This window comes from Dipodomys ordii, unplaced genomic scaffold (genome assembly GCF_000151885.1).
Source record: "Dipodomys ordii isolate 6190 unplaced genomic scaffold, Dord_2.0 Scaffold49, whole genome shotgun sequence".
Taxonomy (NCBI): domain Eukaryota; kingdom Metazoa; phylum Chordata; class Mammalia; order Rodentia; family Heteromyidae; genus Dipodomys; species Dipodomys ordii.
The window spans coordinates 6,261,408-6,270,482 of record NW_012267265.1 but is presented as its reverse complement, the minus strand read 5'-3'; the positions used below and the strand labels follow the sequence as shown (position 1 = coordinate 6,270,482).

Genomic DNA, 9,075 nt, shown 5'->3' with positions numbered 1-9,075 from the left:
TGGCCAACCTACTGGGCATTTCAGTGCAGATCTGCTCTAAGTTGACTCACACAATTTGATGGGAGGCTTACACCACCAGAAGAAGGGTGTACTTGCAATTTTAGCAGACCCAAGTGAAAGGCACACTCAGGAACCTGCACTCTCATCCAGCTGCTCACAGAGCCATTCTGCTTCCCCTTCCAGTCCAGAGCTAACCAGGTAGAATTCGAATTCATCTTCACCCTCAGTCTCAAAAGAATTGAGAGCTTCAAAGATTAAGTAGAAAGGAGAGAGAGCTATACAGAGTGAGACAGAGATAGAGAGGAGGGAGAGAGAGAGAAAGACAGAGAGACAGAGACAGTATAGTCCCCTGACCAGAGCATGGTGGGCTGCCTTGTCTTTTAGGAGACTTAACGAGATGAAAAGGTAAAGCAGGCAAAACAAAAGAATGGGACACAAGCCCCAAAGAAGTTTATTCTAAAAGCTAAAAGAGCAAAACTTCTCCGAGAAGAGGCCCTAGGGCCTGGTGACCATTGGTGTGAAGGTACTAGTCCCCCTTCTTCCCTGTGGCCCTCCCCCGCTCATTCCCTGTACAGAACCCTGCCTCCCCTGACAGTTGACAGTTACTGGATGGACCATGGCCTCCATCTTTCCCACAGCTTCTCAGGCACTTCTAAATCTCCCTTAGTAGGCAAGTGGTGAGATTTTAAAGAAAGAAGGAGATGATGGAACACTTCCCTGCAGAGGGCTTCAAATAACTGCAGAGCACCAGGTTAGGTTCTGAGAACTAGTCAACAGTGAAAGAGAATGTGTCACGTGCTGCCTGTGGTCATCCGATGGACACTGGTGGCTCACACCTGTAATCCTAGATGGCTGAGAGCTGAGGATCTTGGTTTAAAGTCATTCCAGGCAGAAAACAGATTCTTCCCTTGAATGACCAGCAGAAAGCTGCAAGTGGAACTGTAGCTCAAGTAGTAAGAGTACCAGCCTAAGGGTTAGTGCCAAGTCAGTGGGAATTTGGGAGAGAAATGTTAATTTACTCTAAAATGATTTTTATTTCATACAAGCAAAGGACAGCTTCCTCCTAAGTGTTGGATGGATTATGGAATGATGAATGGACCACAAAATGGATTCATTGAACTCCTAAGAGACTGAAAGCCCTGGATTGTGAGCAGTGAGCACAGAAGAAATGAGAACATTCCTTGTCCCCTCTCTACCCCAGATGTCCCCACTAAAATCTACCCAAGTAACTTCTGGATTTTCTGAGGTAATTCTTTTTTAAACTTTTTTCTTGTTATTATAAAGGTGATGTACCAAAGGGTTACACTTACATACGTCAGATAATATGTACATGTTTTCTTGGACAATGCCAGCCCTCTCTTGCTGTCTCCCAGTTTTTCCCTCCCATTCCCACTCACAAGTTGTATAGTTCATTTTCAACTTGGTGTGTTTGGATGAGAGGCTGTGGGAGGTCATTAATCTCACACTTGGACCACAGTAAGCCCGGGTAGGTGGTGGGTGGCCAAATCATGGAAGTCCTTAAAGGTCTGGTTTAGAGTTGTACCAAATATTCTAGACCATTACATATGCACTGAGAGCTCTTCAGGGAGCCAGGGTCCCAGCCCATTGATGAAGATTCCTGAGACCCTAAAGTAGGGAAACAGAAGTAGGGAGACTGAGTAAAAGACTGGGGCCTAGCCCTCATGGACCCCACCCCTCAGAGTGGACAAGGACATCGATGACACTGCTTGGTTGTTAAAATGTAGACCATGAGATGATGGACAGCAGTAGAAGCAGATAGGCAACTATTGCATTATGTACAGAGTTTGAAGAGCTCTCAGAGACACAGGCTGGCTGCAAAAGGGCACCAGCCAAATTCCAAGGATGGGTGCAGGGGCAGAGAAAACACATCTTTGGTAGGAGAAGGTGCAGACCTGGTGTTTGGACATGTGCTCTATGGACTCAGGTGTTTGTTAACTGAGAAGCATGGGTGGGGGGGGAGGGGGTGCGCAGGGCAGGGGGGACTTGAACATTAAAGTATTATACCTTTTGAGTTGGGTAGCATTACAGGATTTTTACATACACAGTTACATAGGTACCTATGTAAAATCCATTAATTTGCACACTTAAAATCTGTGCTCAATTTTTTGTATGTGCCAGTCATAGGGTTTGAACTCAGGGCCTGGACACTGTCCCTCAGTTTGTCTGCTCAAAGTTATTACTCTACCCCTTGAGCCACAGCTCCACTTCCAGCCCATTTTGTGACTAATGGTAGATAAGAGTCTCAAGGACTTTGTTGCTAGGGCTGCCTTTGAACTGTGATCCTCAGACCTTGGCCTTCTGGGTAGATCAGATTGCTAATATTGTCTTATGATCAGAATTCAAAATCCCCTTTCCACTTACACATACTGATTCATATTATGGTAAAGTCTACAAAGGGAACTATTGTTAATCAGACCATCACTAGTCAAGATAACTTTGTAAGTCAGAGACTTATCTGTACATGCTTTTCATATCAGTTCAGTACAGTGGAGTCTCAAACCTATGTATCAAGGGGTAAATACCTAGTCCTAGGGAATTCAGATAGATGGCTGAGGATCTGCTGTATAACTTCTCTCTTTCTCTTTTCTTCTCTGTCTTTTTTTCTCTATCTCTGCCTTTCTATTCATTCTCTCTCCGTCTCTGTCTTTCTGTTTATTTCCTATCACTCTTCCTTTTGTCCTCCCTGATCCATACATTTAAAAAACAACAACAACAAAACTAGCTGAGTGCTGGCTTGTAATTCGAACTACACAGCAGGCTGAGATCTGAGGATTTCAGTTGGCAGGAAGCTGGTCTAGGAAAGTCCCTAAGACTCTTACCTCCAGTTCAGCTAGATGTGGATCTTTGCTCAAGTGGCAGAGTGTCAGGATTAAACAAAACAGCTAAATGACAGTGCCCAGGCTGTGAGTTCATCCCAGTCCTGTCGTGCACATGCAAATAATTACTAACATACGATGGTGAAATGATAAATTTTTAAATCGTAGCTTCATAATTATTACTATTTTCAAAATGAACATGTTTCTCTCCAGGTACTTCATGAGCAAATAAGTCAAAAAGAACTGAGAAACAGCCTAGCCAGTCTACATACATATATGTGCATTTATCTGGAGTTTATACATTAGAGACAATGATGTATTTGCTAAAAGAGGTGACAGAATTGAAAAGGATGGGGGACAATTACATGAAACATTTGAATGCACAAGTTTGTCACCATACCTCGGGAGGCTTGCTATGAGCTCTAGGCCATCTAGCATTTAAGACTTGATTTGAATTTAGTTGAGTTTCCTGATGCCTTGACACCTTCTGATGGATGTTGCCTTTTGCTTTTCCATCCACTTCAGAGTGAAACAGGAGAAACTAATTTTAAAACATAGTAGTAATTAGTCTGCAGAATGTACTTGAGAAACAGATGTCACCACAGAGAAAGGCTTTGTTTTTAGGAAAGCTGAAAGGAAGGAAGCAACCAACCGTAAATGACTGACTTTCATAGAAAGGAAGAAAACAATGCCAGGGCATTTTGTGGAAATCACTGGAGAGAGAAAGTATATAATACCTAGCAATGACTATCTACTTACTGGAATTATCTGCAGTTTTAACCTTAATAACACAAGAATATGTTGGACTGACTAGTGAGGGCATGGACTGTCATACTCCTATGTGTTAAATGTAAGGATAGAGAAAGGCCAGACAGCTGGGCACTGGTGGCTCACACTCATTCCTAAGATCTCAGCTCCTCAGGAGGCTTAGGATCCTAAGATCTTAGAATTGAGGTTTAAAGCCAGCCCTTGCAGAAAGTCCATGAGACTCCTCTCTCCAAATTATCCACCAAAAAGCTGGAAGTAAAGTTGTGGCCCAGGTAGTATAGTGCTTGTTTTCAATAAAAAAGCTCAGGGATAGTGTCCTGTCCCTGAGTACAGCCCCAGGATATGAGAGAGAGAGAGCAACAAAGAAAGAGGAAGGGAGGGAAGGAGAGGGAAAGGGAAAGAAGGGCATAGAGGGAGAGAAAGAGAGATGGGGGGGAGAAGAGGGAAAGAAGGGAGGGAGCAAGGAGGGGGAGCAAAGTTTAAGATAAATTATTTAGGGTCTGGGAATGGGGCTTAGTGATAGAGTACCTGCCTAGCATGCATGAAGCCCTGGGTTTGATTCCTTAGTACCACATAAACAGAAAGGCTGGAAATGGCACTGAGGCTCAAGTGGTAAAATGCTAGCCTTGAGGAAAAGAAAGCAAAAACCTTAGGGTCAATGCTCAGGACCTAAGTTCAAGCCCCAGGACTAGCAAAAAAAATTATTATTATTATTTCAACAAGAGCAAGCATCTCATTGAAAATTTGAGACTTATAGACCGTATCAGGGATTCTACTTACTAAATGATAAAGGAAGGGAAGTCATGAAAAGGAAGGAATAAAGAGAGAATTATTCTAGACAGGATGTGTACCACAAATAGCAGTAGTAAGATAACAGATATTTATGGAGTGCCTGCTATGTTAGGGCCGTATAGTAGGTGCAGGGTAATTGGCTATGTGATCAAAGCAAAGTTCTCATTTCCACGGAACATATGCTCCTTCAGGAAGCACTAATAGCAGATAATGATATATGCCATAGGACAAAAGAGGTATGACATGTTAGGAAAATGTTATGGCTCAAAGCCACAAATTGGGTTAAATAAAGAAGAGTAATAAAAGGATAATGGTAAGGTTGAAGGAAAGGAAGGATTTCTGAGAAGATATTCTTTGAACCAAAACTAGAAGGCAGAGAGAAAGAAGGCTATGTAGAGTCCAGGAGTGAGCAACTAGACAGGCCCTGAGTCACAAGCTCACAGCCAGGGGAGATTGAACTGGAAGATTCCACCTGGCAGCAGAGTAGTAGATGGTGATGCCAGAAGGATGTAAGGGCATGGGTTGCGCAGAAATGGGAAAGCTAAGAAATAGTATGAGACTGTGTTAAGAATAGGCCACATATTGTTGACATATTGATGTTACATTTTAAGTTCAATGAATTAGTACACTTGGACATTATTTAAATGCCATTTATTCTTACAGAATCACATTAATGATGGGAAGATATTTGTTTATCTGCTAAGGCCATAGATCTTCTATTTAATTATCCTCTATAATACCAAAACATCAATCACAATGATGTTTTTTGGTTTGGGTTGTTTTTTTTTTTTTGGTTGTGAGGCTTGAACTCTGGGTTTGGACACTGTCCCTCAGCTCAAGAATAGCACTTTACCAATTGAGCCACAGTACCACTTACAGTTTTCTGAGTGGTTTACTGGAGATAAGAGTCACGGACAGGACTTTCCTTCCCCAGGCTGGCTTTGAACTTACAATCCTCAGATCTCAGCCCCCTGAGTAGCTAGGATTACAGGTGTGAGCCACCAGCACCCAGCTCACAATGATTTTTAACTGTTGAATGAGGACTTGCATGCTACTCATTGTGCAAAAGACTTTTAAAATTTCAGAAAAATATGATTAAAAATAAGTGTCACTGAATTAGAAGTAGCATTTTCCCAGGACAGCTGACAATCAGAAGATGGTTTATGAGGATATGTGTCATTATACTTCTGCTTTCTCCTTCACTTCACATTGGGTTTTTCCCCCTTATTTTAAGGCTTTAAGTGTGTGTGTGTGTGTACATTTTTTTCTAAATTAGATGTGACTGATGGTGTCATTTGTGTACTGTGACTAGAAAAAATGAATTTGTCATGGGCCATAGTGGAGTTAAAAAGACTGGTAGTATCCTAAAAGCCCCCATGGGGACAATTCTCTAAAGCAAAGTGTAAATTGCTTGGTGTCTTATAAGCTCAGAGATCTCAGGACATACATTGTTCCATTAAAGGCAGATTCCTGTTAACTGAAGTCACAGACAAGTATAGAAGATTTTTAAAAATCCATTTATGATTGTGCAATAGGAATTACAAATCCTCTAGGAACTTGAAATCCAATGCATTGTTTTCTTTCAGGCCTGCAGTATGAGAAGCTGGAGCATGATGTGAAGAGTTCATGGAATAAGAAATAAACCCACAACATTTAAGAGCTGTGTTGTTGTTGTTTCGTTGTTGTTGTTGAGCACTGGGGATCAAACCCAAGGGTTTTGCACATGCCTGGCAAATCTCTTAACTGGCTTCCTCTCTACATCTCTCTTACTTTTCTCTTCTGGCTTGCCCTGAGGTAAGCAGCCTCATCCAGAGGCTTCTCTGCTATGAGGTTCTGACTCCTCATGGGAGTTAGAACAAAGAACTCCATTCGGCAACCATGAGCTAAAAATAAAAATGCAGGGCTGGCAATATGGCTTACTGGTAGAGGGCTTGCCTAGCATGCATGAAGCCCTGGGTTTGATTACTCAGTACCACATAAATAGAAAAGCCTGAAGTGGTGCTGTGGCAAGCCAGAAGTGGCGCTGTGCTAAAGTGGTAGAGTGCTAGCCTTGAGCAAAAGAAGTTCAGGGACAGTGTCCACGCCCTGAGTTCAAGCTCCAGGACTGGCAAAACATAAATAAATGAATAAATATGCCTTTTTTGTATTTGTTACAGTGACAGAAGTTATTGACATACCAAGTTGGTACTGAGAGTGGACATTTTGCTATTCCTGATGATGTGATTCTGAAGTCTCTGCAAATATATGGTGGGAAGAAGTTGGAAATGTTTTGGATACTGTGTAGGAAAGGCTTGAAATGCTGTGAGTACAACTTCATGGAGAATTCTTTTGGGCACCTAGGAACACAGTACTGCTGGGGCATGTAGATAGTAAAGAGTTGGTATAAAGTCTCCTAGGAGGATGCGGCCTCTTGGGAATTGGATTCATGGTGTGTTCCATTCTAGTACAGAGCTTGCTTCTATTTTGTCCATGTTCTGAAATTCCATGTGAGGGTAAATATAGAGATGCTAGACTAGTTGATATGACAGAGGAAATTTCAAGACAAATCAGCATGGCTGTGGCATGTCTATTGCGAGGTACTTTTAGTCACATACGTTCTGAATATTGTAAAATGAAAAAAAAGGCACATATACAAAACTGGGACCAAGTAATAGTGGCAGTTGAGAGATTAATTTAAAAGAAACCAAGGGCTGGGATATGACTTAGTGATAGAGTGCTTGTCTAGCATGAATGAAGTTCTGAGTTCAATTCCTCCATACCACATAAACAAAAAAGGCTGGAAGTGACACTGTCAGCTCAAGTGTCAGAGTGCTGGCCTTGAGCAAAAAGAAACTCAGGGACAGTGCCCCAGACCCTGAGTTCAAGCTCCAGGACTAGCGAAAGAGGAGGAGGGGGAGGAGACCAAGTACTCTTCATCAAGACAATAGGAAAGAGAGGTTAAGGGAATATTATGAAGATGTTTAGAATGCACCCATAGGCAAGCTGAAGCCTGAAGTGGTTGAATTCATTGACAAGAACATGCTGGCTGGGAATGTGGCTTAGTGGTAAAGTGCATGCCTAGTATGCATGAAGCCCTGCATTCAATTCCTCAGTACCACATAAATAGAAAAAGCCTGAAGTGGTGCTGTGGCTCAAGTGGTAAAGTGCTTTGAGCAAAAGAAGCTCAGGGACAGTGGCTAGCCCTGATTTCAAGCCCCAGGACTGGCAAAAAAAAAGAAAAAGAAAAGAAAAGAACATCATTGAAAGAGAGAGAGCATGCTCAGGGGTGCCTGTTCACAGAAGGTTGCTAGGGAAATATTTCCCTTGGTTGGCCATCAGGTACTCAGAGACAGCTAAAGCCATGATCTTTTAGGATCCAGCTACTGCTCGAACTGCAGCAGATCTTTGCATTGGTGCCACATTGCTAGCCATGCTGTCATTTGCAATGGACAGTTAGGACACAAAGGCTTCCACATAGATTTCACAGGAAGAAGCAAGGCTGACCCTGAAGATATAACGGAGAATGCAGGAAGTTAGTATCTGTCAAGGAGAGCCACAGACAATGAGTGGTATGGGCTGAAGGAAAAGAACACACAGGCTGCAGTTGGTGAGGCCTTGGGAACAGACCTGCCCCAAATCCTTGGGACTTACATGAGGCTACCACAGGCTCTGGATGATGGTTATGTAGCCATTGTATTTAATGATCGCTCTGCCATGATCTCAGTCTTGCTTTGGTTCCATATTTCCTATATCAATCACAACTCACCACTTTGGTGATGGTAATTTTTATGATGTATATTTGTATATTGGAAATATATAACTCGGCTGGGAAGGTGGCTCAGTGGTAGGGCGCTTGCCTTGCATGCATGAGGCCCTGGGTTCATTTCCTCAGCACGACATAAGCAGAAAAAGCCAGAGGTGGTGCTGTGTCTCAAGTGGTAGAGCACTAACCTTGAGCTGAAGAGCTGAGGGATAGTGCCCAGGCCCATAGTTCAAGCCCCACAACTGACAAGAAAAAGAAAAAAGAAACAGAAGAGAAACGAGAAAAAAGAAATATATAACTTTTTTATTTTTTTTCAGTGCCTCAAAACTTAGAGTTTGCCCCGAGCCTCGGAAGAAATTTGGACTTAAACTTTTGAGCAGTACTAGAACTGTGAAACTATGTGGACTCTTGATTAGGAACTGAATACCTTCTGCGTTGTGATAAACATGAGCTTTTGTGGGTCAGGTATAAATATCTCCTCCATTTAGACGAGATGTGTTTGGCTATACAATTGACAGAACGTGGGCTGTGGCGTTTAATCAGGCTAAGTTGATTAGATTAAGAAGGGGCGAGGAGACTGGGAAAGCACATCCCTGGGTATGTCTGTGCGGTCATTTCCGATGAGGTCTAATGAAGTGGGGAAAACCTGGTTGTCTTCAGCTGTAAGCTTTAATAATTTTTGACTGTTGTTCTTTAAATTATGTGTTTGTTTCATTATATCTATATGTTACAATTCTTTTTCTTTTCCTCTGTCATTTCATATTCTGGAAAATCTTTTGGTGGCTGGTCAGCATTTTTTTGACATGGCTCATTACTTGTGACCAAATGAATGTTCCAGAAAGGATGTGTTATACTTGTAGTAAAATTTCTTCATAGCTGCTTCTTGTTTAGTTGCAGCTGGTTTTGAAGTAGAACTTCTTTTTCTAGCACAGATAT

At 42.2% G+C, this 9,075-nt stretch overlaps 1 long non-coding RNA gene across 1 annotated transcript; it reads left to right on the top strand.

Annotated features, from left to right (window-relative positions):
• Positions 1-1,046: 1,046 nt before the first annotated feature.
• Positions 1,047-8,792, top strand: LOC105988423. The gene is made up of 3 exons (XR_001175196.1): positions 1,047-1,246; positions 6,554-6,698; positions 8,457-8,792. It is a non-coding gene; the product is annotated as an uncharacterized LOC105988423 (long non-coding RNA).
• The last annotated feature ends 283 nt before the right edge of the window (positions 8,793-9,075 follow it).